At 43.0% G+C, this 25,624-nt stretch overlaps 1 protein-coding gene and 1 long non-coding RNA gene across 2 annotated transcripts in view; one reads left to right on the top strand and one right to left on the bottom strand.

Annotated features, from left to right (window-relative positions):
• BCL2 (BCL2 apoptosis regulator) overlaps positions 1-25,624 on the top strand; it is a 95,969-nt gene that overhangs the window by 20,077 nt on the left and 50,268 nt on the right. The window lies entirely within an intron of this gene.
• Positions 7,282-11,001, bottom strand: LOC148185141 (uncharacterized). Its single transcript, XR_015773261.1, has 2 exons — positions 10,456-11,001; positions 7,282-8,849 (listed from the first exon to the last, which is right to left on the bottom strand). It is a non-coding gene; the product is annotated as an uncharacterized LOC148185141 (long non-coding RNA).

The raw sequence follows: 25,624 nt of genomic DNA, 5'->3' as shown, positions 1-25,624 counted from the left end.
GCACTCTGGTCAGCAGAGCCAAGGATATTTATAGGTCAGTGTCACAGGTATGGTCAGGAGCACCTTGGTCATGGGAATGCATCATCTCATTCCTTGAGCCGGAACAGCCTTTATCCAGGCCCCTGGTACCACATAAGATAGTTCAAGTCTAAGCTTTAGATGTCTCAGCATAGGAAGGAGTTTGGTAAGTTCCAGCAGTGTCACTGGGACGTATCCACCTTGCTGTTAGTGACAGAGGGACCCCGGGTTTAGTGGGGTCCGTGGCTGCCTTGGTGGAATTGGAAAGCAGCGTCTGGCCGCGGCCTGCAGGCAGATAACCTGCAGTTTGACGCTAGGTACGGTACCAGCAGATGGTGCTGAAGAATGGATAGCATAGTTCCCAGATTTTACAAGGACCTGTCAAGACTTCTTGTCCTGTGGCGTTTTGGGAGCTCCTTGCACACCGCCCTTTGTGTGGAGGTGGTATCGTCAGCTGGGCCCAACCTGGGCCCTGAGCTCTGAGCCCAACAGGTTATTGAGTATGTCACAACTTTGGTTTCTCCTGCTGCATCAAAGATGTTGCATGTTTTAAAACTGTGCATGTTGCCACTATGACGCTTCCTCTACCAAGCATGCCCTGGAACTGCTTACTCACTGGCGGTAGAGCGTTGTTTAGCAGCTTACCCTAACACCCAACAGCTGCTCATTTTCATCAAAAGTCCAATGGTTATTGTCCTCCTGCTATTGCCTTTGCACTCTTCTGCACTCATGCTCTTGTCTCAGAAGATCTACAGTCCTTGTGGGCATCATCCCAGTTCCAGCAGGGTCTCACTTGACCTTGGTACAATTTGAGTCAGATTCAAAGCCATGTTTTTTCACTCTGGGTGGTGTTCTACTTGCAGATCAGAAATGCTGGAGTTCATAACTGAGTAGGTCATTGCTATAATGTTTCCCATTCAAAGTAGGAAACTGAATGAGGGGGAAAAAACGTAGAATTTGAGATTGTTTAATGAAAAATAGATTCTGTATTTTACAAGTTTAATTATGACTGATTTTCCAGTTTTAGCTTTATATGCTTTTAATGCTGAGTCTAAATTAGGCCACAGGAAAAGGATGGTCTATCTTCAAAGAAACATTTAAGCTGATTGTGTTCTTCAGATTCACGGAAAACAGCTGTGGGTGTAGCAGTAGCTCTCAAGCTCTCTTCCATGCTAGCACACAAGATGCGGATGCAAGCTGGATACTTCTGCTGTGTGGGAGTTTGGAGGAGAGGCTCAATAAAACTGCTTGGCAAAATTACCACCAGAGCTGTAGAGCTGTAGGACCTTTTAGAGTATGGGAGCCAGGGGAAGTGGACAAGGGGAAAGGCATCCTACATCCTCCTCTTGCAGCTGTGAAGCCTCTGATTTTCATGGGCAGAGACCACATTGCATAGATGGATGAATACATTATTTTGAATTGCTGCCTGCCCATTAAGTAAAGCTTCTTTAAGTACATAACTATAATTTCTTTGATTGAAATGCAACCCTGTACATATATACATATATACACATATACACATATACACATATACACATATACACATATACACATATACACATATACATATATACATATATACATATATACATATATACATATAGAAAAACACCACCACAGATGGAAGATGATACCACAGAGAGATCTCCTTTGGAAAACACGTGGTGGTTCTGCCAGTAGAGACTCTGATTTAAGGTTTTGTAGTGACTGTTCCAATTTCTTAACGACTCTTTATTCAGCTCATCCAGGAGTGTTAGTTAACCTCCTCTGTTCATATTTGTAGTGACCTGTGCACTACATGACTATGTGACTAACATATCTCACTAGCCTATAGCTTGACATTTTTGATGATGCAAATGTCCTGTGATTTTTCTACTCATGTTTTATTCAGAGACAGGTATGGAAGAGCAGTTGCTCCAGAACAAATCCATGAACCAGTAGTCTTTTAATTTTTGAAAGAAGCCACGTTGCTCCTCAACAGTCTTACGGGTGTTGCAGCACTGGTTTTGGCTGAAGAGGAACAGAGCACTCTTATTGCAGAGCAAGGATTGGCAACTTGTGGAAGAATTCATAAATAGCTGCTCTTCAGTAATCCCAGATGAAGCTGAGCTCTGTTCTTTCAGTGGGCTCTGTGGATGTGCTGCAGGGCTTGTTTTGAGCCTACTGAAGACCTGTCGTCACAGTTTGTGTTACATAGTGGTTCAGCGGTCTGAACGGTGACTTCAGGAGCACATAGCTTGGCAGGCAAACTGAACAAGCTCTGTTTAAATAACCACAGGTACAGAAGGCTAGCTGATGTTTGGAATTGTCAGCAAATTATGTTGAATAGATATTTTCAGCAAAGTCATCATATGTTTCCTACTGCTTCAAAGCACAAATTCAGAGATCAGGATGGTTTGAGAATATTAAAAGTGCGGGGGGACAAGTGCTCTTTTGTGAGGTGCTGCAAATTTGTTTGGGCAGACAGCTTTGCTGCTTTGCTAGTGGTAACAGAAGGAATAACTGGGCCTTGCAAAAAACATGTGTTTCTCTTCTTTTGAGAAGCTCCAGCTCTTTCAGCAAATATAAAAAAAAAACTTGGAAAACATCTTAATTGTTTTGGTGTTGTGGGTTTCATCAGCACCTGGAAGAGGAATGCAGTTCATAATTGAAAACCTTTCCAGTCTCCCTTCCAGCACAGGATGATTGGTGTTTCTGAGAGGCTCTCTTCATGTGGATGTCTGGACAGGTCCTGCAGCCCCTTTGCTTGTTTTAAAGCTGAAAAATACAGGAAGTCGTTTTGAGTGGTATTCATTCTACCTAATTTTCATAATAACCTTCTGGGCAGGCTGCAGTGCCTTTGCATGGAGGGCTGGGGCTGTGAGAGAGTAACTGCTAAACCTCCCCAAAACTCAGCCTCCCCAAAGCTGCTTGCCCTGGTCCTGAGCTGCAGCAGTGATCAGGCCTTGTGGGCTGCAGCTCTGCCCCAAAAGCCAAGAGTTTTTATGTGACTTTTTCTGCAGCAAATGACGATATTTCAGTACTTTGAATTACTCTTTGTCTCTTTGGACTTGCAAGTTACTGAGATGTAGGAAACTTTCTTGTTTATTGTTCCCTCTCTCACTTTCACATGACTTTTTATTGAAGACCCAAGGACTTCTTCAGCAAAGTGTTAGATTCAACATTCTTTTTAAATTAAATGTGCTGAGGTGACCTAATCAGATGGTAGCTGGTTGACCACAGGAATGGGAACTACGATACTGTGTAATCTAGTTTAACGTTAATTCTCTCTGTGACCTTAGGCAAACAGCTTAGTTACTGCAAAATGGGAATGATAATTCTTTTAAATGTTGACAGAAAGTTGAGTAAATAAGCAAGTTCTACTCTCTGTGGGTCAGGCAGTCTTATTCTCAGAGGGATTTCAGGGCTTCCATTATTTCAAATTACTTTGGAGTAAAGGGATGTAGAACAGGCATCTGGATCACTAAGGACTTACTGTGATTTCCAGTACTGATCCCCATACCTCAGCTTTCTGGTGTGTGTGGTTGAGTTTCAGGATGGAGTGAGGGATTTGTGATGGTCGGGCTCGGTGATCTTGGGGGTCTTTTCCAACCTGTGATTCCATAACTCCTGGCCTTGTCTCCAACAGCAGTGTCATTCACCATCTTACACTCTGTGGCACGTAAACACAAGACGGATGGGCATCTTACTTCCCCTTCAGGCAGGAATGTGGCCCTCAGTTCCATGGTGTTTTGAAGTAGTGCATCTTTATACTAACTGATGACATAAATGAACTCAACTCCGTCAGGTTAAGAGCAGCAGTGACTTCATCTGCCACCAGTGAGTTTGACCAAAATGTCCCATGAAGCCTAAAGCAGACTACTTGCTGTTTAACATCCTGGTGACAAAACACCTCATGACAGCAGAGCAGCCTTCACAGTTTTTCATTTCTCAATTGCATTTCTTAAACTTTGAAGTGCCATTTATTTTATACCTGGTATATTTCAGGCCACGCTTTTATTTCATGGGAATAGCATTAACATGTATTAAAGGCAGAAAAGCCTGCGGAAATGGTTAGAAGTTATTCCCAGAATGTAAATAATTTCCTAAATTTTGAGCTGTACAAGTCTGATGTGTTTTAAATGGCCTTTTAGAGAGCAAAATGAAGCTCAGTGTGGCATTTAACCAACAGTTTACAGAGGTGCTAGTTATTCCACTTGGCTATATTTAGGAGTCCAGGAAACAACAATGACAAAAAAATAGTGAAACACTCTTGCAAAAAAAATTAAAGGAACAGTTTCAGCTATAAAACTGATGTCTGCAGCAAAAAAACACAGCTGCTAAATGTTACCAAATCATAATAATTGTGACAGAGTTACATCCTGATCGTTCTTTAAGACATCTTCACCCATGTGAAGGCCTCTTGATTTAAACAGGACTCAGCAGCAGCAGGGAGGTTTGTGTTAGAGGATCCTGGTAAAATTGGACTGCTCATGTAAATCAAGGCTTATTTTTGCATTCCAAAGGGTGAAAAAGTCACATGAGGGGAGTGAGATGCAAGACGTGTGAAGAAACCTTTATACAGCGACTCCACGCTGGGGAAGTCTCAGCTGGATGCTGTGCCCTGCTTCGAACAAAAAAGGAGTTGACCACTGTGAGAGGGAGTCTTGGGGACTCCCCTGTGGCTTGGGGAGCATCATCTGCAAGGAAAATCAGAGCAAACCTGCCTGTTTGCTTTGTGAAAAAGTGCAGAAGGCTAAAGGATGGAAAGATAAGTCCTCAAATGAGTGAGAAGCAGACAGAGAGCAAAGGGACAAGAACAGAATTGACAAAAAACACATAGTTGAGGGATCACTGCTAGCTTAATGAAACCCTACTTAGTAAAGATGAAACAGTACAAATAAGTTTTTAAGTGGGTATAATTAGTCCCTCTCCTGAAAATAAAGTAGGTGAAGTACTTAAGCTGATATTTTGCACTCTGCCTTAAAAAGTGATGTAACTTTTACCAATCTTTGAAATACTGATTGTGAATGAGTCAGTGTTTCTCAAGGGCTTTGGTCAGCTGTTCCCATTTACTGGTCTGGAATCTCACTTTTATCATCCGGTCTCTGTGTTTCCCCTCGTGTTCAAAACCAAGTTAATGTCAGTATACTGAGGTACTGTCATAGTGCCATCGAGGTTGGAAATGCACTGTGATAGATGCTGCTTAAATAGATGGGGAGACAGAGTTACCTGCTTTTGCAGGTCTGTCATTGAATTGTTTTCCTGCTACAGTACGGTTCATTAGGGCTGTGATTTCTTGTCACAGCACTTCTACAACCCTAGTATAAATGCAGATTTATCATCAAAAGGGTGCTTTTTGGTGCAAGAAAGGGAGCATATTGATGCAAGCTTCCTTCCTCAATCTGCACTGTTCCCCAGGGTAAGTGGTGTTTGCGCCACCTGAGCTCACCTGTGCAGTGAAGCTGCCTGTTAACCTGGTCAGCTCTTCCTCCTGCTGACCCAGCCTCAGCACAGCTTTGTGCACCCAGGAGGAGATGCAGTCTAGAGGGCACCTGCTTGAAAAGGAGCATCAGCGGGCCGGCTGGACACGGATACCGCACTGTTAGGAAGGGGAGGGAATTCATCTCACAGGGCTGGTCTCAGCATCCCCCAGCCGTTCCAGAGGGAGAGTCTGGCAATGACTGTGTTAAAGAGTGGATTGACACTTATCTCTCCCATTTCTCCTCTATGACTTTCACCGCTGTTCAGTGGTGATTACTCAATGGGCAGAGCACCCCCTCTGCTCTGCTCTTGGGCAGGTAGCAAGTTATTCCATAGGCAAGCACCCTCTTTTGCCTGTCCTCCCTCCCACCCCCAGACCCTCGCCCTGAGCAGGTCTGCAGCAGTGGTCAGAGGCATCCTTAATGAGGTCCCTAGCTGCTTGCTGGGCTGATTTGGTTGTAGTTTTTAATAATGCGAGGTTATTTTGTTAGCGGCTTTACTTTCCAAGTCTTTTCCCCCTTCCAGCACCCCTAGGTACAGCTCTACTGGATCAGTTACCATCTGCTCCAGTGTTTGCATTTAGCCTGCAGGGCCTGTGATCTCAGAAATATTTCCTGTAAATGGGATCTCTCATGCCAGGCCTGTCACACAATAGATATATAATTGGATAAAACCTAAACTGAAAACAACAAACAAAAAGAAGAAAACTACATGTTGTGCCATACACAGCACGTGAGCCAGTCCAAAATGGGATACACTCCTCGTTTACGTCTGAAGCTACTCCCGTATTCTTTTTTATTCCCTTTTGCTGTTTAGAAAAATCAAATTAATGTAATAATTAAATTCCATGGTGCATTTTTTTCCCTACTTACTCTGGAGCAGCTTGCGGTGTGCATGCAAAACAGCAGTAGTGCCACAGCAAATGCAGGGTTGCTGGGTTTTAAGTCTTGATCCTGGTGTTGGATACCAGGTGGAGTCCATGTAGAAGTAACAAATCCTTCTCCTCCATGGTTTGGCTGTGTGCAGCATTTCCTGTTGGTTGGGAGGCAGGATGATGCACAGCCTGGGAACAAGGATGGGCTCATGGGGAACAGCGGGCAAACCACAGGCAGCCAATCCCCTGCTCACTGAGAGCAAGGGTGAATATGGCATCACTGATCCTTGCAAAGGAGAAGGAAATGCAAAATTTCTTCCAATTCTTGAAACTCATTTTGAAGGCCTCCTGAGCAAGGGTTTACAGGTTTGTATAAGATGCATGCTTCACTTGACAGCTTGCCAACCTTTCTGCAAGAAGGTGGAGATGATGAAAAACATCTGATGCAATGAATCCACACCTAAACTAAAAAAACCAAAAAACAACCCTAACTGATTTTATAAATCAGAAATTGTTCACTGTGATTTTCCCCTTGCTCATACTGTGAATTTTCTTCATCATTGCTGCAAGAACAAACTGTGAGTTGTATGCATGCTGTTATTCTGGTAGTAATGAGCTTACAAATACTTCTTCTGTTTTGTTGGAGGGACTGCAAATGCTCTACTCTAGTCATAGCTTGCAAAAGCTGCTCAGAAGTGCACCGCAGAACATCAAAAAAAAAGAATTGAATTCAGCTTCAGTCAAGACCAGTAATTGGTTTTCATACAAAAAAAAAAAAAATCCCCAACCAAAGGCTGTTCATCTGTCTCTGGAAGATAAAAAAAGGCCCAGAGTTTGGATTTGATTGCCCTCCCCATAAAGTAATAACAGTAATCCTAATAAACGGGAAGATTTATAAATTTTCACCAACAGACAGTGCCACGATGTTATAGTAAGTTTGGTTTATTTATGACAAGTGCAGTCTAAAGCACCAGAAATATAAACCTTGAATCCTTTTTAATTCCAACATAAAAGGATTACATTTTATCAATATAGCTAATCTCCTAGCACTCTGCCTTTTTATGAACTCACAAAACATGCATTTTGTCTTCTTTTCTGCTTTTTTTTTTTAAACATAGCCAGCAATTTCTAAATCAAGAATGCAGTCCTAGTGCTAGTGCTGTTTTTGGCGATAGGCTGTTTTATTGATTTCCACAATGATGGCATTTCATCAATAACAGTAGAATACAGGCCCATAAATTCACCCTTCCCAAAAGAAAGTGGTCTGATCTTTCATAGCAGCTTCCATTTGCCTTTGAGTTGAACTGTAGGTTTAGTGGTTCAGGAAAAAAATCAGATTTGATGAGCCTTAAAGAAACAAATAAACCAAGCCAGAAGCAATCAAAAGTACATACAGGTTCATAAAAAGTGAGCCTTGGTTTCTTTGTCTAGAAGATTAACACTTCCTCAGGAGGGCTGTAATAGGATTGAGTCTTCCCCGTGGTACTTCAAAGACATGTGCTCCTGAAGACTTTTACTGTGTAACTTACAGTATTGTTGGAAGCTTTGCCTCTGCTTTCCTTCTGGTTTCTTTCAATACTTCAAGGAAGATCTGAACTGAGGATCATGTTACTCCTCCTTATTTTTATCCTCCAAACATTTTCCCTCTTCTGTATGCAAATTTTGTATCCTTAAAGAAAAAGAATAATGTAAGTTGTGTTACAATTGGAGATTTTAAAACCTAAATATCCATCTCTTTCATGTTACTACTTCAATACTTTCACATCATATGCATTGCATTCAATGCTGTATAGTGAGATACTTCCTTTTAATTCAAGGAGACCCAGAGCGTGTATTTTTGTTACATTTGCAGCACTGTTCTTTCTCCGGGAGAACACGCTGTAAGCTTTGATTTCCCAGGCACTTCGTACAGCGTACTGAGTTCAGCTCTCGGTGTTCGTCTGTGGTTGTATTGTGCTATCTCCTTTTTTCCAAACTTGAGCTCTTTTCCTCACCCTGGTTCAGATGGTTAGGCTGCTTTCCATGGTAGTGGGAACCTTGAATTCCATCAGACTGGACGCAGAGAAAACCAGTCCCTAGGTAAATGTTAACTGCTGGCCTGGAGACCACCACCACTCTGTGCTTAGAGAAAAGGAAGGAGCTGTTAGGTGGGAGAAGTTGGTCATGGGTAGGGATGCTCCACTGGTTTGGTTCCATAGCTCATAGGTCCTGCCTCCTTGGGTTGGGCTGCTTTGAAAAGTGAAGTTGTGGTGAGCCAGCAAGTTCCCTAGCTCCAGGGCTATGTGGTGCCCAGCTGGGGTCTTTGGTTCTCACTGTGGGTCTTACAGAGACATGAAGAGCCCATGTCTTGCTTAAATGCTTGCAATTGCTGTTTTGGGATCAGACCATGAGCTGATGTGCCTGAAGCCAGGCAGAGAGCAGAGAATCAGACCCAGGTACGTGCAGTCTTTGGCCAGTTGGCTGAATCACAGGATGAAACTCCCTCGCGATGCCACTAGGAGACATCAAGGAAAGAATCAGAAAGTCCCCAGGCATCATGATAGTTTAGCTCTTTTTCTTTCTATGACAAGTTTTTTTCTTGTAGTGATTGAAATGAATGGGATTAGACAGGGAACACCATTTATGATTTAATTTCTCACTTTGAATGTGCTGTCAACCTCAGTAATTCTATTGCCAGGATTTCTCATAAAGCATCTTGGTATGCTAGTTAATACATTTAAATCTACTTTAAAAGCCTCTCTCTCTCAAGAGCAAATGGAGCCCTGCTTAGCATTCCTTGTCAGCTTGCTTAGGGGGGAAAAAAACCAGTTGTCCTTGCTGTATTGGCTGGCAAAGGGAGTTGCATTCTTACTCCATGTACTTTACTAATTTGTAATCTTTCACTCTAACTAGCTTGCTTCCATGTTCTAGAGATTCAGTTGTTTTAGTATCAGCCTTGACTAATAATGCGGTGCAGCAGCTCAATTTCGATGACCACAAATAAGCAAGCAAAAGTTGTAGACTAATTCTGGTACTCAGATGTACCCAAACAGAAGTTTCCTGCCCACATTCGTGTAAACTCCAGTGAAAACAGTCCCCTCTGCCCAGCCTCTGGGCCTGCTTGTCACCTAAGCCATTACCAGGAAACATTGAACAAGCCATGGAAAGTCCCCTTTGCTGTCACTTCTCACATTACTAAGCGGCACACAGGGGCTCCAGCTACAGGATGAATAATCCCAAAGTTTCCCAGTATGGCTTCAGGGTGCTGGGACTTGTCACTGGGAGGGCATTGAGGCCTTTTTGGAGCAACTGGGTGGGGTCCTCACCCAAGGGGGAAGGGGTGGTGGGTACCTGGGGTGGCCCACTGCTGCAGCTGGTGACATTGTCCAGGTGTGACCCAGCGTGCAGCTATGGCCCATGTGATGGAGGGGGAACGGACGGCGTGTCACTGACTTCTTTTATGTCAGGAACGGGCTCCTGGTTTATTGCAGTCCTGTAAATTCTGCCTTTGCTTGCTATAAATTAACCGCCATATTAAGTGCAAAGTCCAGAAATAAAAGGACATAAATAGTTGCATTTGAAAGCTGTATCATCCTCTGTAGATGTTTAAGTGGGGATTTTATCCGTTAGATTAGAAATACCACTTATCTCATCCTTCTGGATATTTTCACTACCCTTCTAACTTGGAGATAAATATCCCTTAATGGTTTTTTTATGTGTTTTATTTCTTTTTCCATGATGATCAGATCAGTTCTGACTGAAAATGAAGCCAATTATCAAGAACAATAAATAAAAAAGTGCGTGTTGCTCCTTCTGCACTGAAAGAAAGAACAGTAAGTTGAGACAAAACAAATTTGGTTGCCAAGTCCAAGTACCAAAGGCAGCAAGGAGAACTCAGGCCCCATCCTAATTAAAGAGATCTAAACACAATGAAAACATATTGTACTGATGTCATATGTTAAAATATTTATAATTGCACAAAAAGGAATTGCAGCCTATTGAAAACATTTACAGAGCTCGCCATTTCTGCAAGCTAAAGAGAAGAGGGACTAAAAGGGACTGGTTTTGCTCAGCTGTGAAAGTTTTGCTCTTCAGGTTTTTCCTGTGAGGTCCAACATTACCTTGCCACTTCCTCTTATCAGTCACTAAGATAAGCGAAGAGCACTGCTGACATTGTATCTGAAGGCAGGAGATAGTATCTGTCAGGAATTGCTGTTTCCCCTGGGCATTGCAGTTGCAGTTGGCTCTGCTGGAGTAATTTCAGCTGCTGGGAAGACGCTTGTAACGCGGGGACCCTTCATATCGATCCAGAATGCCACGTTGGGTGTGGGAGGGCCAGGGGCTCCCAAAAGGAGTGCAAGGCAGGCGCTCTCCTCAGACACATCCAGCAGACTCAAGATCTGGCAAAAAGACGTACCTTTGCCTGCTTCCCACAGGGAAGTAGTGGGGGAAAGCTGACGTGTAGGAAGTCACGGTCCCTTTCAGCAAAACCAGAGAGGCAGTAGGAAAAGCCACAGCCATATGCGTAGAGATCTTGAAAATGCTGGGAAGTCGGGCTGAAGCAGTTTTCTGTAGCAGCGTGGGGCAGGGGTGGTGGGCAGAAGCCACCTGCAGTGCTCTGCAAGTCTGCTGTCTGTGAAACCACCTGAGTGCATTGTGTGAACAAGATTCCCCCGTATATGTTCCCACAGAAGCCTATTGCAGATGTGCTCACTTAAATACTTTCTGTAGTATAAAAATAGGCTTTTGGCTGCACACCATGTACTCATTGGAGAAGGAACTTTTCAACTGTGGCTTAATTTAATATCTTCCTTGTTTGTGTTTATGTTCCTTGATATTGATTTCCATGTTTTTCTTCCTCAAATACTGGCGAGATCCTTTTATAAGTAAATAATGCAAGCGTCTTTCTAAGTTTCTCTAGTATTAAAGAGCTTTATGGCAACATACGGACATATTGAGGCCTCTTACTAACATATCAAAGAGGAGCATTTATTAGTTAATGATTTTATTAGGAATTCATGTTGCACCAGAAAGGTGATTGGAACGTGAAATATTTAAAGCATCATTTTAGGGAAATAAGAGTATCTTTGTTTAGCTAGTTAATGTCTACCTATGGTGTTTAATATGAAACGAAAAACCAGCCTGTCAATCATACAAAAGAGGAAAAATGTTGCTACCTCTCTGGAATTATTAATGAGCCAAGAAATGCTATTGCATTTCTGTATGACTTTGCTATAGTTGGAAAAATTGACACTTTTTGTCACAGGGAGATTGATAGCTCTGCAGAGGCTCAGGAAAGAACAAAAGCAGGTTAGTGGGGGAGCGCTGAAAAGGACGTGCATGAGGAAAGATGCCTGTTGTTTTTCTAAGTGGCTGTGGGTCACGGTGAGAGGATGCAGACAACCCTGCACTTGACCAGGGTTACCTCACTAAGGGCGGCTTGAAGGTTAAGACAATTCCAGGCCAAAATCCAAGTCCGGGGGTGATTGCGTGGCTGTCCCCAAGGTAACACACTTGCTGGGGAGTGGAGAAAGTGGCTGGAGCATGGTGCCACACGAAGGTGGCTGCATGGCTTTCTAGTGGTGTGGAGGCAGTTCAGCCATGGGTGGCTGGAGCCACTGACTCTTGGTTAGCACAACTCACGTAATGAGGGCTGACAGTCAGAGCACAGCAGGGGCAGAAATTACACTGAAAAAGCCAAAATTTAGCTTAGGTTACAAGGAAATCTTACTACATTAAGGGCTTTGAGCATTTAGTATTGCCTCTTCAGGGAAGTGAAAGGTGGCAAACAGTTTGCAAAACATGAATGTAGATTGCTCTCTTAAAGAAGTGATGACCCCAAAGAGGGATGGATGATGGCTTAAGCCTCTGAAGTACGCTCTCTCTACCCCTCACAGCAGTGGTTCCATGTCTGTGGCCAGACATGGCCATGTTACCCCAGTCTAAATGGCACCTGACCCTTTCTTGGTCAGAAGACTTGGGGATTACTTGATGGCTTTTGTCTTTTTCTCTCGGAACAGTGCACAGCCAAAGCCGTGTGATGTCTTGTTTCTCAGAGCTTCCTGACCCAGGTTTTCTGTCCGTGCTCCTGACAGGGTGGTGCTGGTGCTTGCTTTCCAGGAGACCAGCCCAGGGCCCCAGTGTGGCTCTTGGCTGGAGTAACGTGGCTGCTTGCCCTGCCCTTTGAAGCAGACCTTAGCTTGCCCTTCTGCTGCAGAAGTCCCGGGCTCTGTTCTCTCTTTACTCCTACAACAACTCAATTAGTTTGATGGAAATGAGATGTCAAAATGCCCCAGGCTTCAGCGACTTACCCAATGTCACTCAGAAAGCTTTGGCAGGGCGGCTGCCTCCTGAAATCTACGTGCCCTCCAGCAATGGGCCATTTCTCCTCCTCACCTTCAGAGACAGCTCCGGCGAGTGGAAGTCTGAGGCATTCAAAGGACAGTTACAAAAAATCGCTTGTTTATTTAACTTTCTAACAATTTAATCAACATCCTATTATTCTAAGGAAGTTTAGATATGGCTCTGGTTTTTTTTCTCTTCCTTAATTCAGCCTGACATTTGCACTCCTGGGGTCAGTCCTTTTACACAAAGCCTCAGCCTTGGCAAGATAAATCTAGACTAACAGAGAATAAACATATCGATATGATTTGTTTAATAGTATGGACATATTCCTACAATTCAGTGTTTAGCAATTAAGGCTTACTATAAACATAATTTGACTATAGGGCAAAAACCCCCTCACTTACCTTCAAATACTGCATGTGAGACCTGCCTAGCTGACAGATTACAGAGCAGGTTTTAAAGTGGACATGAAAAGAATGCCAAATTCAGCTTTCCTGGCAATAATTGCCGTGGAAAGAAGCTGGATTAGAGCAGCTAGAATAAAAAGTCAAGCACTAAAAGAAAAATGCTAATTACTGGTTTCTCTAATCATGTAAAATGAATGTTTTATGACATTTTAATATGATGCTTTTAGCCTTTTCTACTTTATCAGTGCCAGCATCCTCTGAGCAGCTCATAGATGCTATAATTATGTGCTCTAAGCGATCAGCTGCATTGTGCCTTACCTGGCTGATTCAAGCTGAGCTGGAGACATCATATTCTGACTCAGTACTATACCAACCACCACTCATTGGGAGGCAGAAATGAGGACACCAAAACAGAGCCTCCTAGCATGTACTATAAGCTTCTGGAAGGGGATTTTTTATGGAAATCAAGCCTTGGGATCCATAGACAAGCTTTGCATCTGAGGTGTTTCAACTTGATAAGGGATGTGAATGCAGGCTCTTGTTATAGCTTATTAAAGATATATAGGCTAGTCATAATGTCTGGATATAAATTTAGACTTCCACAAAGTTTAGGAGCAATAGGATCTCAGCCTTAGGGCCAGCCCTGCCCCTTCAGTAAGATGAAAACTCTTTAGATACTTCTAAAATTAAATTTGCCTACCATCAGCTCCTATCTGGTTTTGAGAGGGTTGATTATAGATTTATATTTGAAAAGGGTACAGTCATCTACCCTTTCCTTTTCTTAAGGCTTAAAATTTTCCTAAGGTCGGCATTAATTCTCTATTGATGCCTAATTTGGATGGTGCAATTGGCTTATTTACAGGCTGACTTGGGTGCGCTACTATTGAAATTGAATCTGCACTTTAATTTCCCTCTTAATCTGTTTCTTCATCAGAGAGAGTCATTATTTCTTGATAATGCTCTGTAGGAGGAGAAGGCCGCTATTTCTATTTTAGCATTGCACCTCAGAGGTGCAGGATTTGGACTTAACGCGTCTCGGTGAATTGCTAATTTCCTGTATTTATTCAAGTATACAATTTTTAATAGTATGGGAAAATAAGGGGGAAATATTTAGATTTTAAGTGGACAGTGCAGACTGTGTACAACTGTTTTCCACCCTACCCCCATCAGGACACGAAACAGCTGGTATGTCTCTCCAGAGACTAATGTGCTGTCTCTAGCTCCATTTTGCCTTCATAAGCCTCAGGCATTACTCTATAAGTGCACTCCAGGAATTAAATTAATTTACAAGCTGAGGAATACGCTGTTTCTCCTTACAGGTCTCAGATAGGACTGCTACTGTTTGGTTGGGAGGATAATGTGCATGTTGCTGTTGAGATTAACTAGCATCTTCCCAGGGCAGTCATCACGTTGGGCAGGGCAAAGGCAGTCCTGCAGCCTGCACCCCATCTGCCCATGTCGTTTCTGCTCCCAGTAACATTAGCTCACTAGTGGGGTTATCAGGAGATAGTTCAGATAAGCTGTGCCTCCCCTGGTCTTAGCCTTTATCCCTGCCATGCACAAGTTTCTTCCAGTTTGGTTCTTCAAAATCGTATCCATACATACTTAAAACCAAGCAATTCTGAGCTGTCTCCCTGGAAGATGATGACTTCTGGGACCTGGCTTGTGTTTTACTGGATTGAAAATGCAGTCAGTGTCCGTCTTCGAAGGAGTTCAGGTTCCAGCCCCAAATATGCACTAGCTGGCCATAAGCAGCTAATGAGAGCAATCTATGTGCTTTTGTTCATGTCGGTAATAGCCTTGTCATTTGTAATTGCTGCAGTGGAGCAGTAGTTTCTCCCCCTTTGGCCAAGCCTCCATGGCCAGGGTGTATGTTTAGGTGTGCTGCTGCAGGGCTTCATTCCTGATGTCCCTGGCATCCTTGTCTGCCTTCCTGCACTGAGGTCCATCAATATATGCATTTAGTGCCCACCCTCGTTAGCCCTGAAATAAACCAGGACTTTTCTCCTGCCTTCAGCTGGGATGGGATTTGACTTTGCAGTGAGACCAAGATAAAATCTAGTCTTCAAAGCTCTCCTGAGGGTCTGCACAATAGAGTCATTGGAAAGTAGGGAAGTATCTTGCTTCATACTGTATTATTCTATTAAAATAAGATTTTTTACACAATTGGGCCCTTATGTTTCTAAGTGCTGGGTACCTTTAATCTGGCTGGCATCCCCTCTTGGCGGGCTCAGCTGCCCTCTGATTGCTTTCCATCATGCAGCCAGCCCAGCAACTTGTGAAATCAATTGAATGTTGTGCATCCAAAGTTTATTTTTCCGTTTCTATGTTTGTTGCTAGGGAGATTTGCTATACCTTGCCTCACGCCCCTCCCAGTGAAGCGCCAGTCACAGACGTGCTGTGGGTTATAAAGCAAAGCCGCACACCTACACGGAGGGCGAGGGCACCGGCCCTGCTGCACGCCGCTGCTGGAAACCCAGCGGTCAAGCAGCAGCATTCGAATTAGAAAAGCAATTTTTAAACTGCTGCAGAGCATAATTCATGTCATGGTGCAGGAATGCTGGCGGCTTTTTGATCTCTGTCATCGTGGACCTAAAGGTGAAGGGCTTTTTTTCGGGGGGGTAGTTTCTTAAATCCCCTGAGAAAAGGTAACTATAACAATAAGGGAGCAGATGTGTGGGAGTAAATGCAGCTGTAACTCAATCCAGACGCTCTTCTGTATGTAGGGACATGAAGGGAATGTTCCAATAAAATTCACGTAATAAAAATCTGAGCCCCCTTTTTTTTTTTTTCCTTGCTTAAACTTGGATTCACATGTGTAGAATTCCTGTGGACTTTGATGTGGATTGACATTAGCACCATACAAAACCGGGCTGGGAGAAAGATTTTTAACAGGCATGGGGTACGGGAAGGTAAACGATCTATGGAGACCTGCAAATTTTAATAGAAAAACACTTTCCCAATTAAAAAGAGTTTAGCAAACCAGATATTTAAGTGATGCAATCACTCCAATAGGATGAACTAGCTGGTCTAGTAAAGAGTTTCTCAGACTTTCTGAAAGCAGGACTGCCTTTTGTCTCACCTGTTTTTGTGCCACCCTGAAAGGCATGCAGAAGCAGTTCAGCTCCTGGGGGAAAGGGGAGCAGAGGAAGGGGGAGCTGTAGTCGCTGGCTGGAGGTGCTTCCCCCCAGCCCAGGGAGAAGAGCTGCTGCCAGCAACTACGGGAGGTGAGCGGGGCTGCGCCGAAGGTAAAAGCTCCCTGTTTGTAGCTGCTCCCTGCTCACTCTGCTCTGCTCTCCAACTCCAAGTTTAAACTCGGCTAAATGAAGTTATTCGTGGTTGCTGCTGCCCTCTGACACCTGCCGCCCCCTTGCCTTTCTTTGAGCGGCCCGGGCTCACGATCAGCTGTGTGAGCAGCTCTTTCTTCTAAGAGAAAGGAATGGGCAGAGCGGCAGGGTAAGCCATCCACTCCTCCTTGTTTTCCTGTAATTCAGATTGCTCTGTGCTGAATTAATTTTTTTACCAGAGAACTTACATTGCACAGTAGTGTATTTTGTTCTTGCCCCGTGCATGCTTCCGAACGCAGGCAGTACCAGACATTTCAGCGCGGCCAAAAGCGCCTTCCATCTGCCTCACAGCAGCTGAAATCCTCTTTGTATACAAAAACAATTTCATTGAATGCGCACAAACCACGTTTGCGCTCGGGATGTAGCGGGAACACTGTGTCGTTGTCCCGGCGGGACATCTGTAGTGCCTCGCTTCTTCCTTCACGAGATGTTGTTCCCCATGCCCCCTGCACCCATCTCCCTCCTTGGCTGGGCAGGGCAGCAGCCCCACACCTCCAAACTCGCTGCCTGTTTCTGATTAGCCTGCTCGGCCACTACTGGCCACATGCGGGCTGGAGAGGGTGCCAGCAGTCACGGATTGTCTGCAGGGCACGGCACCACTTGAGCAGGCAGGCCTGGGAGCAGGCGCTGAGATGCTGGGTACCCATATAAGGCTCTTCCATGAGTCTGACACAAGACTATTTAGTTTGCCCAAACTCCATCAAGCATCAGTTTGCATAACAATTTATCAAAGAAGTGTTTAATGATTACTACGTGAAAAAATGGTGAGCTCTCTGAAGCACTGGCTTTTCATAGATTTTCTGAGAGAGGTATACACATTTGTACTCCATATAGCTGTTGGTTGGTTTAAAATAATAATAATCATAACAACAATAACAACAATTACTATTATTATTATTATTAGGAGGAGGATGTTCAGTTTAAAGGAATAACTTGGTGCTTACTCAGGTCCTGTTGTACAGCTGTCTTTAGTGGGTGATGTCAAGAACTGAGAGAAATACGGCTGTTACTGACTTGTTTGCAATTGTTTGGCCTTCTAACCATTTAAATATTTAGTTGTTAAGCTATTTGAAGAGAAAAATTCCAGTTCTTGTCCAAAGCTACTTTGGAAGTGTATGTACATAGATTATCTCCCTGGTGTCTTAACTGCAAATATGTAGCTATACGTATCTTGCTGTAGATGGAAAGACTTTGCTGAAAGATTTTTTTCATGTAGCACACTACAAGTTACTCTTTCTTACTTCTTTGGAAGATGCAACCTGGAACTGCTGATGTGTCATAATGCTCTTCTGCTTCTGTTGTGCTGTGTTAAGGACTTGGTGCCCCTCATTACTCTGTGCATCTGTCCAGGGGAAACAGGACACAGCAAAGACTGTTTTGCATAGAACTGCTTTGTTCAAAACTGTCCCGCCAGGCACATTCCCCTTGGGCACCCATAGGTGATGCTCTGCAATGCTGAGCATCCTTTGCACCCTTTTCTTAGGCACTGGCTGCTGCAGCTGAGGATGGTCTAAAACTCAGCATCCGAGGATTCTCCATACATGTTGCCCTCTCTGCTCTGTGCACCAGGCTAGGAAACCCAGGTCTTCCTGTCTTGTGTTTTGATCACAGACTTTCCCACTTCGACAAAATTCTTTACTGTGTATAGCCTGATTCTACCATGGAAAATTTACTCAGTGTGGTCAGTGGAAATGTCGAGGTTTCTGTGGGTAGACAATGCCAGCTCTTACCCGGCAGGAGCTGGCACATGCCCACAGTCAGGCTCCGTTTTCCCTGTGCCCAGCACACAAAGGCTGCGATGCAGCCACCTCCCAAGGCACAGACGCGGCTTTTATGTACCTAAAGAGGCCCAGGAACCCAGAAGGATTCAAATCCCACAGTTCAATGTCTAGCTGGCAAGGGGTGAAGTTGTTTTACATGCACTTTGCACAGATGGAAATGAGTGTGGAATTGGTAAGAGGGTGCCAAAAGGGAAGCAGTAGAAAGCTGTGTGTTAGTCCCTCTTTTATCTCGCCAGCCTTAGTGTGTTACAGCTTTACACTGGAGACAAACGAGGAGGATATATTAGGGCCTGCTTTTTCAAGCCTAGGATTGAGTTTGAACATCCTCTCCACCTATGGCTCCTAAGTTCTGGGTCATTTGCCAGATACCTCAGGGGAACATGATGACCCCATCTCTGCATCCTGGGGTGGGGACATCACTGCTCTCCTGTTGAGCATGGCAGTAAAGTAGTCATTCCCACTCTCCCTATGGATACAGACAAGGCAGAGGGATGCAATCCATTACCTCAAGAGCCTTCAGGAAGCAGCTGCTCACCTCAGTGGCCAGTGTCCCACCAGAGGGGACAGTGCCAGTGGGTCAAAGGGAGGGTGGACTGCCCCACAGGTGTATCCCAAGAGCACCCTGTGCCACCAAGGTGGTCTCAGTGGGCTGCTGCCACTGCAGCCTGAGCAGTGCAAAAAAACCAAAAAAACAAAAAAAACCCCACAAAAAACAAAAGAAAGCAAAACAAAAAAATAAAAACAAACAAAAAAAAGGAGGATGTTCAGGGATCATCTGCAGATATTCTTGTGCTCTCCATGGACTGTACTGAAAAAAGGAAGTGTTTTTTTTCTTAAAGAATGAAAAGGGGAAGATTGGGCTATTGAAATCTAATCTGTGCAGAATTTATTTAATAATAGCAATATCATTCATTGTGGTTTTGTAACCTTAATGACTAATGAAGGGTGACAGGAAAGCATCACAATTACATCAGGAGTTCCTTGCTAACCGGCCTTGCTGTACCTGAGACACGAAGAAACTGAATGCTAGGTGGGGGGAGAAGGATGGGAGAAAAGGAAAAGGGAGGGAAAGTAGAAAGAAAAGGGAAGATAAAGTATGAGATAAAGACGCTGAGAAAGAGATGAGATTAGTTCCATGGTCCGTACCAACAAAACTTTAGCAATGTTTCCACAACTATGTGTTTTAACAATATAAAGCCAGACAGTTTAGTTTTTTGGTTTAGTGTTTGTAGCCACAAGAATGTGTATTATTTCCTTCTTACCCACAGTGTACTCAGAGTCATCCATCCAATACAGAAGTTAATCCTAAATAATCTTGTCACCCAGAATCGGGAAAGTGCCTTCAGTTTTACCACCCTTTATTCACTTTTTACTTATAGACATCCTTCAGTAAAACTTGTGTTACAATGTTTTGGGGTTTATCACCCTCTCCTTGCTATATTTTTAGAGAAATATCTTTCTTAGCAGTAAATTATGCTTAGTGACAGTTTTTCTGTCATGACATAGTTCACAAACCTGGCATTGGAACAGACATGCTGAGAAGGAGTTTATTCATTGTAAGGTAAAATGTAATATAATCACTTCTCTAGATTTCATAACTTAAGCAGAGGAAGATTCAAGAACCTCTGTATTTTTTGTCAGCTGTTTATGTTGAGAAGGTATTATAAGGTTAGGAGCTGGTGGAAAGATGCATAGCTATATTCAGGTTCACCCATAGCTACTGGCCCTGCCCATACACCTGGTGAGGGTGTTGTTTCAATATCATTATCAGCAGTGCAGTAATTTGATGCTGTTATCAATAAGGTTGTCCATATAACTCAACAGGAGCAGTTCCCAGAGCTTTGATCTTTTTCTGGCTGCATGTGTCACAGCAGGTCACATCCAGAAGCTTTGCTATGCAACTGAACAATGTAAGACCTGACTGCTTAAAGCAAGGAAGCTGCACTTCGGGGCAAAGGGGAGAAGAGGTCATCTGTGACCTCTGCACATCCACTAAGTCTATTTTTGCTCAGAGGTTTTAAAATATGTTTTTAGAGAAACAGATTTAACAAAGAAAACCACCTCTGTTCCCCCTGCCTATGAAATCAAAGAATGAATGGTGCAGTTGTGCAAGTGCACTAATTACTTGCAACTTCACAGGCAGGAGGTCATCATTTCCCGGTTGCCAACCCTAAAACCCTGAAGTTTTCTATGGCAAAGCAGTAACATATGGTGCAGAATGCCCAGGCTTTCAGTTTTAGTCACCGTGTTTTTCATCATGTAGGCTTTAAAACACTTGAACAAAAATCCCCAAGCTGTGCAGAACCTCCCTAAAACCTGTTGGTAGCAGTTTGGCATAAAACAGGGAGAATTTTTTACCCTGGGGATTGCCCATAAGAATGAAATCAGTCTGAAATAGAAACTCACCAGTTTGAATTTGAGGCAGTCTATCTGTTGGCTTGCCTGAGGCACTTGTCACTGTGGGAGCAAAGATGCTTTTTATCTGTCTGTAGGTCTGCTCAGATAGGCCTGTTGGGTTTCTGAGGCCTTTTGGGCTGCCCTGTACATTGGCAGCATTGCCAAGTCTTCCTTACAAGGGCTGAGTTTCACCCAGACCCATGTCCTTGAGACCTCCGCTTCTGGAGCTGGCTGCCAAGAAGCTTCTCGGTTGTGCAGGAGTCTTCTGAAAGCTTAACACCAGTGCAGCCTAAAAGAGTCAAAACCAGAGGCTCCACAAACCCCTTGAGATTACATTTTTTCCAAAACCCAGCGTGTTATTTTTAAGTTGATGGCTTGGAAGGGGTTTGGTCACATGGGAATTCACTGGGGAGTCTCCCCGAGAGGGGAAACTCTCTGTCATCTCTGCAGATAATTCCTGCAGCTAGATCTGTACTGAGCTCCACCATCTTCTTTGGAATTGGACATTAAAAGTAAAGTGAGCAACAGTCACAGAAGTAGTAGAGATTTGTGTCCAGTTGTAACATCAAAGTGGGCTTGACCCATGTTGTTTCAGGCAAGATTGGGTCTTAAAACAGCACACATTTTAAGGAACCCATTTGGCACATGACTGGCAAGAAAACACAAATGTGACTTCATCCCCTCCTAAAACATATGTACAAAGCTAGAACTACAGAAAAAGGCCTGCTGGCTGCAAAGTTTGATTATGTGTTTGCATTGTCTTCCTCACCATCTCAACTGAGAGACTTTATTTCAGTTGTGTGGTGTGCCTGACAAAGTAGTAGTTTCTTCTTGAAGCATTTTCTGTTGAAACATAGTGGCTCATTTGTTTGTTTTCTGTCAGGAGAAACTGTTGAGTTATGAAAATTAAGCATTCGGTATTTTTGTAATTCCTGTCAAAGAATACTAGAAAAAACTCTTCTGCTACTAGCCTTAGAGAGATGCACTGCAGAGTTCATTAAGTATTTAGTAGAGATGATGATACTTTTCTGCATAGGATGGATTTGAGGTATCTGAAAGTTAGGCATCCAACAGACAGACACTTTCAAAAGGTGATTCATCTGGTCCTAAGACAGGTGGTGCAAAATGAGATGAATCATCCAGGGAGCAAATCTACATGAACACTTTGTTTAGACTTGCAGTTTTAAGGCAGCTCAAGCTAAGTAAAATACATCCAACCCTCCTTTTCTTGTCTTCTCTCAGTGGCTTCATGGTCCAAGCAGAGACCTGACTGCATGGGCTCAGCCAGTGTCACACTTTGTCTCTGAGAGAGCTGTGTTTATCCCTGCCTGCAAAATGGGCCCAATTCTATTTCCATAACCAGTAGATGACGTATGAGTGACAGAATCCACAACCACTTTAAAAATATCTTTGGATCCTCAGGCTATATAGATAATATAAAAAGCCAAGGAGGATTACCATGACCTGGAAGACTACCCATTTATCTAATGGCAACAAAAATTATGATGGCAATTTTCATCTCTTTCTCCATTGTGGGAGAAAAGGGCTGTAAGATTTTCCTATTTCTCATTCCACTGCTATATTTAAGAATAATTAAAGCCATTCTGGCTAAGGGTGATATAATGCATATATTCAGAAGCAGGCTTTCAGTTTAATTTTTCCAGCTGGTGGGCCTGCTAGCCCATTTATTTGACTATTCTTCACACGTTGACTGAAATAGGTAATTGCTCTGTTCCCCCTGAGATTTCATGTCCATTTTTTTTCAGGCATGAAAGATATTAGGCTGTGTGTATTTTAAATTCAAATACACTGTAGGATAGATTTATGTCCTTAAACGCTATGCAGATCTAGCTATAATTCATTTCATATAGAACTGGAAAATGGATTAAAACAAGAGTGCTAGACAAGAAAATCCAGAGTCTTATCTGATGAGGCTGGAGTCCTTTAATCCTCACTCCTTGAAGTGACAGCAGTATCTCCCTTCATTTTATGTTCATTTCACATTTGTATCTTAATGGGAATGCAGGGTTGATTTGTTTGTTTGTTCTTAGATTTTTCGGTGTTTCTTTAATGCATTGCTGTGAGACTGTGGATAAGATACTGAAGGGATGTAAATCAGATGTCTCTGCTGAACGTGGGGGGGTTGTATTAGTGAGTCCAGCAGTTGGCCTTGCAGGGTGAGTTGTTCAGACTCTCACCTCGACATGAACAGGCACCAAATATTTTTAATAGTCAAAGGCTGTGGACTGGTTGTGTTCAGAGCTGGACCTCTGCCAGTGAAAGGTTGCTAAAGGAAAGAAGCAGCAAGAGTTTTAAGGTCCAATAGCTCATAAATCACCAGGGATAGAAACACATACTGTATCCCACGGGATCACTGGGATTATATTGTTGTACCACTATCCAAACAATGTTCTAGCTCCATACTATCTGAGGATACTAACCTTATATAAATAAAAGTCTTTATTCATGTATATATAGATAATGCTTGTCATCTTAATTCAAATTTCAACATGCTTTTGCTGTCGATTGTGTCAGGAGCTATCAGACGTAACAACCCCCTTCTTCATACAGTTCAGAAGCTCAGCCTTCAGAATCTGCAAAGCAGGGGTGGCTAGTCCAAGGAAATTTTAGCTACTTGGCTGATAAAATCATTTTGGATTTAAACAGCAGGGAGGAGATAGAAGGAGAGGATTCAAGGTGCTATTTAGTACCAAACATGACTGAAGTACCTGATTTTCTCAGGTAAAACTCCTGCTTGCAGGATGAGTTAGGTTTCCTGAAATGAAACAAGAAAGGGAATGATGTGGCAAAAAATTCTGAATTGATATGCAGATGGTTTCCTAGGTTTGTTTGGTTTTCACCAGCTGTTCTTCCATTACTAGTGTTGTATTTTTCATTTCCTAACAAGAGAGAATGGCATTTTCAGGTAAGAGGAAATCTTAATGGCCAAACATTGCACAGTGTATAATATATATGTGTGTGTGTGTGTGTGTGTTTATTTCCTCTAAAGCAAGTTTAATGTCTTCTCAATTTCTGACAAGCTGAAAACTCCGTGACTTCTCTTCAGTTTATTCTAGTGGAGTGTAGTTTTCTGGGTAATAAAATAGGGTTGCACTTACATTAAGTCCTTTGTTCCAGATTATTTATCTTGAACTTTGGAAACGATTGAACTAAACCCAAGCCTTTGCATTACTTTTAAATGTGTGGGTGTTGCTCAGAAGCCTATTTCTTATTATTACTACTTAGGCAGTTTGTTCTGCTATTAGTAAAAATAAAATCCAGAAGAATGGTATGTCACTGTGTGTTACAATTGTCTTTCACAGGCACCTTAAAATTGTTTGATATTTTGTAGCTTTCTGAGGAACTGGGTTAAAGTTTTCTTACCTATTTGCAGCTGCAAAAGCCCCCAGTTTGGCTTCTTGCTGTTTGGGAAAACATTCCAATATGTCACCATCTGGGAAAAGCATGAAATGCTGGCTGAGGCCTGGAACCCATTGATTTCATAGATATCTTGTCCTCCAAATATTTTTCCCATAAACATGAAGTTGCATCACATGTTCTGTTTTTTTTTCTTTCTCCATCCCCCTCCCTTCCCATCCAAACACTTGCAATGGGGCAATGGAAAGAAAAACTTAATTAAACCCCCTTCTCCCACAGACACTTTGTTTGGGTTACAGAGCTTGATTGGAGCATTTTCTTATCTTTTAAGGCCACTATTGTCAATTATAATGAGCAGATAAAGTAGATATGAGAAATTATGAACTACATCTTTTCCAGTGCACTTAATAGTAGAGGTTGTTTTAATCCCATACCCTTCTGGGGCAAGACTTTAGAACTTAATACCAGGAGAAATCATAATCCACAATTTAATATGGCTATTATCTGGTTTTAGCTGTCTGTGAAGAAGATTAAATTCCAGATGGTAGAAGTTATAATCCAAGCCTGTTATGATCACCAAAATGAACCAAATAACCAAATGCAAAATGGTCTTACCAGAATTATTTGTTCAGGAGCTTATCTGCTGTAGCTGCCATAAGACATGGAAAATATCAGAAGTATATGGGAGAGGATTTGGCCAATGGTGCCCCCCAACAAAGAGACAGCTGCTGTTAGGCAACTTACTGGATAAGGCAAAAGCATGTCCTAGATCATTACTGCAGACCAGCTTTTCAGTCCCCTTTCTGCTGTCTAAGAGCCATTCTTCCCTCCTCGTGTACATCAGCCTTTGGAGAGGAGGAAGGAAGGCATGGTGAAAGCAGTACGAGGATGTGAAATAAATGCAATGAAGCACTGCCCTGCAGTGATGCTTGCCTGGTCACACTTAAAGAACTTGTTACTTAACAGTCAGGTTCTGCTGGAGGCTCCCAGGAAAACACCAGAAGCAGGGGAGAATTCATTTTACAGCCCTGGTGAGGTATGGGGCTCATCTGGCTGCACCACCCTGAGATAAAAGTGGGAATGGTAAAAATGCCATCCATGCCCATAGGTACCTTTGGTTTCCATCCCAAAGGCCTTGCAGTCGGACAGAGATTTGGCAGATATGCTTTTAAGTTGTGTTAAGATTTAAGAGTTAACAGAAGCTGCCATCTAATCAGTGGTTCTTGAACTGCTTCCCTAGAAAATTGGACTGTGACATCCCTCTGAAATCGCATAGGTCAATTGTGAAAAGTAGGTAAGAGGAGCAGTTTACATTTTAATGGGCACTACCAGCAGAATTTGTGCTGAATTATTCATTTGGAAACGATGTATGAAATGAGTAACACAACACACTTCTTCGGGGTCATTGAGGGAAAGATTTCTTAAAACATAGCTCAGAAGCTGCATTTCAGAGAGATGTCAAAAACGATGCGGGATGCTCACATATATGTCAAATACATGATAATACCTCCCATTAGCACGGGCTTCCCCGCGCAGAAAAAAGCATAGCATGTCTTCATGTAGATAAGCAGACCTATTTCCATTTTTATTGAGGAAGAAATTGAGTTGCACGGACGCAAAATGGCTTATCTGCAG

The sequence above is a fragment of the Pseudopodoces humilis genome, chromosome 1, assembly GCF_049639895.1.
Source record: "Pseudopodoces humilis isolate 2021_Gansu_Grassland_sample_001 chromosome 1, ASM4963989v1, whole genome shotgun sequence".
Classification (NCBI taxonomy): Eukaryota; Metazoa; Chordata; class Aves; order Passeriformes; family Paridae; genus Pseudopodoces; species Pseudopodoces humilis.
The sequence above is the reverse complement of the archived record's forward strand: the minus strand, read 5'-3'. Positions and strand labels throughout refer to the sequence as shown.